The 7500-nt window shown below is 44.9% G+C and overlaps 1 protein-coding gene across 1 annotated transcript in view; it reads right to left on the bottom strand.

The window, feature by feature from the left end:
• LOC307135624 (uncharacterized protein) overlaps window positions 1-7500 on the bottom strand; it is a gene marked incomplete at its 3' end in the record, with an annotated part of 11244 nt that overhangs the window by 2809 nt on the left and 935 nt on the right. The window lies entirely within an intron of this gene.

Below are 7500 nucleotides of genomic sequence, written 5' to 3'. Positions count from 1 at the left end.
ATCCATCCTGACCTTCCTCACAACACACACACACACACACACACACACACACACACACACACACACTCACTGAAGAAGAAGAATGACTGAAGATATGAAGTGAGTTTATGCTTAAAACAAGAACAAATATCTGCCAATGGAGTCAGAAAATCTTAATTCAAAGGGAAAGTGAGATTATGTTTTAAACGAGAGAGCAGCTATCAAACCGCAGGGAAGACAACAACTGGGAGTACTGTATCATTTCTCATTTGTTTTGTAGCTCATTTTCTGGTTGAAAGTTTGTCTGTCTGTTTAGTGTATCCATTGATGTGCTGTTGTAGTCTCGCGTTGAAGACCGAAGAGTGTAAAGACCGAATAGTGTGAAGACAGAAGAGTGTGAAGACAAAAGAGTGTAAAGACCGAAGAGTGTAAAGAAAGAAGAGTGTAAAGACAGAAGAGTGTAAAGACCGAAGAGTGTAAAGACAAAAGAGTGTAAAGACAGAAGAGTGTAAAGACAGAAGAGTGTAAAGACCGAAGAGTGTAAATACAGAAGAGTGTAAAGACCGAAGAGTGTAAAGACAGAAGAGTGTAAAGACAGAAGAGTGTGAAGACTGAAGAGTGTAAAGACCGAATAGTGTGAAGACAGAAGAGTGTGAAGACAAAAGAGTGTAAAGACCGAAGAGTGTAAAGACCGAAGAGTGTAAAGACAGAAGAGTGTAAAGACAGAAGAGTGTAAAGACCGAAGAGTGTAAAGACAGAAGAGTGTAAAGACCGAAGAGTGTAAAGACAGAAGAATGTAAAGACCGAAGAGTGTAAAGACCGAGGAGTGTAAAGACAGAAGAGTGTAAAGACCGAAGAGTGTAAAGACAGAAGAGTGTAAAGACCGAAGAGTGTAAAGACCGAAGAGTGTAAAGACAGAAGAGTGTAAAGACCGAAGAGTGTAAAGACCGAAGAGTGTAAAGACAGAAGAGTGTAAAGACAGAAGAGTGTAAAGACAGAAGAGTGTAAAGACCGAAGAGTGTAAAGACAGAAGAGTGTAAAGACCGAAGAGTGTAAAGACAGAAGAGTGTAAAGACAGAAGAGTGTAAAGACAGAAGAGTGTAAAGACCGAAGAGTGTAAAGACCGAAGAGTGTAAAGACAGAAGAGTGTAAAGACCGAAGAGTGTAAAGACCGAAGAGTGTAAAGACTGAAGAGTGTAAAGACAGAAGAGTGTAAAGACCGAAGAGTGTAAAGACAGAAGAGTGTAAAGACCGAAGAGTGTAAAGACAGAAGAGTGTAAAGACAGAAGAGTGTAAAGACCGAAGAGTGTAAAGACCGAAGAGTGTAAAGACAGAAGAGTGTAAAGACCGAAGAGTGTAAAGACCGAAGAGTGTAAAGACAGAAGAGTGTAAAGACAGAAGAGTGTAAAGACCGAAGAGTGTAAAGACAGAAGAGTGTAAAGACAGAAGATTGTAAAGACCGAAGAGTGTAAAGACAGAAGAGTGTAAAGACAGAAGAGTGTAAAGACCGAAGAGTGTAAAGACCGAAGAGTGTAAAGACAGAAGAGTGTAAAGACAGAAGAGTGTAAAGACAGAAGAGTGTGAAGACCGAGGAGTGTGAAGACTGAAGAGTGTGAAGACCGAGGAGTGTGAAGACTGAAGAGTGTGAAGACCGAAGAGTGTGAAGACAGAAGAGTGTAAAGACCGAAGAGTGTAAAGACAGAAGAGTGTGAAGACAGAGGAGTGTGAAGACTGAAGAGTGTGAAGACCGAGGAGTGTGAAGACTGAAGAGTGTGAAGACCGAGGAGTGTGAAGACAGAAGAGTGTGAAGACTGAAGAGTGTGAAGACCGAGGAGTGTGAAGACTGAAGAGTGTAAAGACTGAAGAGTGTAAAGACCGAGGAGTGTGAAGACAGAAGAGTGTAAAGACTGAAGAGTGTGAAGACCGAGGAGTGTGAAGACTGAAGAGTGTGAAGACCGAGGAGTGTGAAGACTGAAGAGTGTGAAGACCGAGGAGTGTGAAGACCGAGGAGTGTGAAGACTGAAGAGTGTAAAGACCGAGGAGTGTGAAAACTGAAGAGTGTGAAGACCGAGGAGTGTGAAGACTGAAGAGTGTAAAGACCGAGGAGTGTGAAGACCGAGGAGTGTGAAGACTGAAGAGTGTAAAGACCGAAGAGTGTAAAGACAGAAGAGTGTAAAGACCATACGACTCTACTCTGCGCGACTCCACTAGAGCAAGGACATCGGCAAGGCACTTGAGAATAGCTTTCCTTCTACTTTGTCCACTTTTGTGTTTTCCTTGTTTTCATCTGTTTGTTTCTCTGACCCGTTTTCACAATGTGCTTTTAAATCTCTACTATTACCACATACACCCGTAAATCACGCTCTGTATATTCTAGACGCCGTACTCCTAATAATCTGCGTAGTGTATCTATTTCCTCTGCTACATTAATGTCCATTCCAATTGGTCTCTGGAACTGCCAGTCTGCTGTAAATAAAGCTTTATTTAATCTATCTCCACTCATTCACATCTCAGTCTCATGGCTCTAACTGAAACCTGGATCAAAGCAGAAGACACTGCCACTCCTGCGGCTCTCTCAAATAATCTCACTTTTTCACACACCTCTCGCCCGATTGGGAGGGGTGGAGGTACTGGTTTGCTCAAATGATTGGAAATTCGATCCCTTATCTCTATCTGGCAACTGCTCATTTGAATCACACTCAATCACTATCACTCATCCTGCTAAAATCCATGTTGTAGTTATTTATCGCCCTCCTGGTCAACTGGGTAACTTCTTGGATGATTTGGATATTTTCCTCTCTCACTTCCCGGAGGATGGCACTCCTCTGGTACTGCTTGGTGACTTCAACATCCACCTTGATAAACCCCAGGCTGCTGACTTCACCACTCTTCTGACCTCATTTGACCTTATGCGAGTTTCTACTACAGCTACTCACAAATCAGGAAACCATCTGGACCTGATCTACACACACTACTGCTCCACAGACAACACTTTAGTTCACCTCAGATCACTTTCTCATCACTCTTAACCTCATACTGACTCCGGACACAACACACACTCCTCCAGATCACCTTTCGGCGTAATCTCGCTCTCTCCCTCTCGTCTATCCACTATGGTTTCATCCTCACTCCCTCCACCTGCTCAGTTCTCAGCACTAGACACTAACAGTGCTACTGACACTCTTTGCTCCACTCTAACATCCTGCTTAGACAACCTCTGTCCCCTTACATCCAGGCCAGCCCGCACCACCCCCTCCGCCCCCTGGCTGTCTGATGTTCTCCGCGAACATCGCTCTGGACTCCGGGCGGCAGAGAGGAAGTGGCGCAAAACTAAAAACGCTACTGACCTTACCCTGTATCAGTCTCTTCTTGCTTCATTCTCTACTAATGTCTCCACTGCTAAAACTACATACTACCACAACAAAATCAACAACTGCTCCAACTCTCGTGCACTTTTCAAAACATTCTCTTCGCTCCTTTGCCCCCCCCCCCATTCCTTCATCAACTCTTCACAAACAAAACCTCCTCCATCAGCAGCCAATTCTCCACACCACAAACCGACACACACATCTCAACAACCATCACACACACGCTCCCCTCCTTCTCTCTGCTCTCTGAAGCAGATGTCTCCAAACTCATCCTTTCCAATCATCCCACTACCTGTCCGCTTGATCCTATCCCCACCCACCTCCTTCAGGCCATTTCTTCTTCAGTTACTCCTGCACTCACTCACATTGTCAACACCTCTCTTCACACCAGGACTTTCCCCAGCTCGGCTAACCCCACTGCTTAAAAAACCCTCTCTGAACCCAGCACTTTTAGAAAACTACAGACCCGTATCCCTTCTGCCTTTCATTGCAAAAACACTTGAGCGAGTTGTGTTCAACCAGCTCTCTATGTTTCTTCAACAGAACAACCTCCTGGACAACAACTAATCCGGCTTCCGAAGCGGCCACTCAACTGAGACTGCCCTGCTCTCGGTTACGGAGGCACTGAGACGGGCAAGAGCAGCTTCCAAATCCACAGTACTTATCTTACTGGATTTGTCTGCTGCTTTTGACACAGTTAACCCCCAGATCCTCCTGTCAACTCTCATGAAGATGGGATTCTCAGGAACTGCTCTCCAGTGGTTCAAGTCTTACCTCTCAGGTAGGTCCTTCAGGGTGTCATGGAGAGGTGAAGTGTCTAAGTCACATCATCTAGCTACTGGAGTTCCCCAGGGCTCAGTGCTTGGACCACTTCTCTTCTCCATCTACATGTCATCACTGGGATCTGTCATTCAGAAACATGGCTTTTCCTATCACTGCTATGCCGACGACACTCAACTCTACTTCTCATTTCAACCAGATGATCCCACTGTTGGTGTTCGTATCGCTGCCTGCCTAACAGACATTTCAGCCTGGATGAAGGAACATCACCTTCAACTCAAGCTTGCAAAGACAGAACTTCTTGTGGTCCAAACCAGCACTGCATCACAATCTCTCCATTCAGCTAGGATCATCAACCATAACTCCGTCCAGGACAGCCAGGAACCTTGGGGTTGTGATTGATGATCAGCTAAAATTCACTGACCACATCACTGCAACAACCCGGTCCTGCAGATTTGCACTATTCAACATTAGGAAGATTAGACCCTTCAAAGGTCTTTAGTGGTCTTTAGTGAGCCGAAGAGAGCGCACGTCACGCCTCTCCTCATCAGTCTCTTCATCGGTCTCTTCATCCGTCTCTTCATCCGTCTCTTCATCCGTCTCTTCATCGGTCTCTTCATCGGTCTCTTCATCCGTCTCTTCATCGGTCTCTTCATCGGTCTCTTCATCCGTCTCTTCATCGGTCTCTTCATCGGTCTCTTCATCCGTCTCTTCCTCGGTCTCTTCATCCGTCTCTTCATCTGTCTCTTCCTCGGTCTCTTCATCCGTCTCTTCATCCGTCTCTTCATCCGTCTCTTCATCGGTCTCTTCATCCGTCTCTTCCTCGGTCTCTTCATCCGTCTCTTCATCCGTCTCTTCCTCGGTCTCTTCATCCGTCTCTTCATCGGTCTCTTCATCGGTCTCTTCATCCGTCTCTTCATCCGTCTCTTCATCCGTCTCTTCATCCGTCTCTTCATCCGTCTCTTCATCCGTCTCTTCATCCGTCTCTTCATCGGTCTCTTCATCCGTCTCTTCATCCGTCTCTTCATCAGTCTCTTCATCAGTCTCTTCATCCGTCTCTTCATCTGTCTCTTCCTCGGTCTCTTCATCCGTCTCTTCATCAGTCTCTTCATCAGTCTCTTCATCATTCTCTTCATCATTCTCTTCATCAGTCTCTTCATTTACATTTACATTTACATTTATGCATTTGGCAGACGCTTTTATCCAAAGCGACTTACATTGCATTCAAGGTACACATTTTACATTTTGTCAATTCTTGCTTTCCCTGGGAATCGAACCCATGACCTTGGTGTTGCTAGCACCGTGCTCTACTGTTTGAGCTACAGGAAAGCATCGGTCTCTTCATCGGTCATCTGTCTCTTCATCAGTCTCTTCATCGGTCTCTACATCGGTCTCTACATCGGTCTCTTCATCGGTCTCTTCATCGGTCTCTTCATCGGTCTCTTCATCAGTCTCTTCATCGGTCTCTTCATCGGTCTCTTCATCCGTCTCTTCATCCGTCTCTTCATCGGTCTCTTCATCAGTCTCTTCATCAGTCTCTTCATCAGTCTCTTCATCAGTCTCTTCATCAGTCTCTTCATCAGTCTCTTCATCGGTCTCTTCATCTGTCTCTTCATCAGTCTCTTCATCGGTCTCTTCATCGGTCTCTTCATCCGTCTCTTCATCAGTCTCTTCATCCGTCTCTTCATCCGTCTCTTCATCCGTCTCTTCATCCGTCTCTTCATCAGTCTCTTCATCTGTCTCTACATCGGTCTCTTCATCAGTCTCTTCATCAGTCTCTTCATCAGTCTCTTCATCGGTCTCTTCATCAGTCTCTTCATCTGTCTCTACATCAGTCTCTTCATCAGTCTCTTCATCTGTCTCTTCATCAGTCTCTTCATCAGTCTCTTCATCAGTCTCTTCATCAGTCTCTTCATCAGTCTCTTCATCCGTCTCTTCATCAGTCTCTTCATCAGTCTCTTCATCAGTCTCTTCATCAGTCTCTTCATCAGTCTCTTCATCAGTCTCCTCTTCATCAGTCTCTTCATCGGTCTCTACATCGGTCTCTTCATCTGTCTCTACATCGGTCTCTTCATCAGTCTCTACATCGGTCTCTTCATCAGTCTCTTCATCAGTCTCTTCATCAGTCTCTTCATCAGTCTCTTCATCAGTCTCTTCATCAGTCTCTTCATCGGTCTCTTCATCGGTCTCTTCATCGGTCTCTTCATCAGTCTCTACATCGGTCTCTTCATCAGTCTCTTCATCAGTCTCTTCATCAGTCTCTTCATCAGTCTCTTCATCAGTCTCTTCATCAGTCTCTTCATCAGTCTCTTCATCAGTCTCTTCATCGGTCTCTTCATCGGTCTCTTCATCAGTCTCTACATCGGTCTCTTCATCAGTCTGCACTGGCTACCAATAGCCGCTCGCATCAAATTCAAGGCACTGGTGCTCGCCTACAACCACTGGCTCTGCACCAGTATACCTAAACTCGCTTGTTCAGACTTACACACCCTCCAGGAACTTACGTTCTGCTAGTGAACGACGCCTTGTGGTGCCATCCCAGAGAGGCATGAAATCGCTCTCGCGGACCTTTTCCTGGACCGCCCCCACCTGAAGTCTGTAAAGCCGAGTCTGTAGCCCTTTTCAAAAAAGCAGCACCTGACCAATCAAGAATAGCACTTTTCACTCTATTCATTTTCTGTTTGTCTATTTATAATAATAAAAAAAAAAATATATATATATATATATAGCTGCAAGCAGCCATTATCGGGGCCAAGCGCAAAGAAGAAGACAAGACATGCCAAAATGGCTGGCATTGTCAGATCAACTACAGCAATGAGCAATTAAAGACCTATTAAGGTGATATACATGTGTGTGTCAATTTTGGTGAAAATATCTAATTTTGTTTTGGAGTTATAGACATTTATATGAAAAAACACGTAAAAAATGACTGACTCCTGACTTTGATTGGATTTTACTCCCCCTTACTATCAATATTTTAACATTTGGGCACTATCAGTAAGCTATCGACCTATGTTTCCGAACTTCTGACCCTGGTTTCGTCTCGATCGGACTAGCGGTTTCAAAGATATCAGCTAACGTTTTTAAAGCGCTAAATTACAACGCTGCACAAACCATACGCCGAAACCTGGCAAGTCTGGTATCATTGGATTCGCCAAGGATCCAGGAGACTAAGGAGATGAGTCTTGTGAAAATAAGCCAACCCCACCCAAAGTTATAAGCATTTGAACAAAAAAATTCTCCACTCGGTGGCGCTGTTTCGAAACTTCTCAGGCTCCTTCAGGGCATCGAGCTGATGACCCAAACCGAGTTTCATAACAATCCGTTCATGCGTTCATAAAATACAAATGTCCAACAGCCAAAATGGCCGCCA

This window comes from Gobio gobio, assembly GCF_949357685.1.
Source record: "Gobio gobio genome assembly, chromosome: 12".
NCBI classification, from domain to species: Eukaryota; Metazoa; Chordata; class Actinopteri; order Cypriniformes; family Gobionidae; genus Gobio; species Gobio gobio.
The sequence above is the reverse complement of the archived record's forward strand: the minus strand, read 5'-3'. Positions and strand labels throughout refer to the sequence as shown.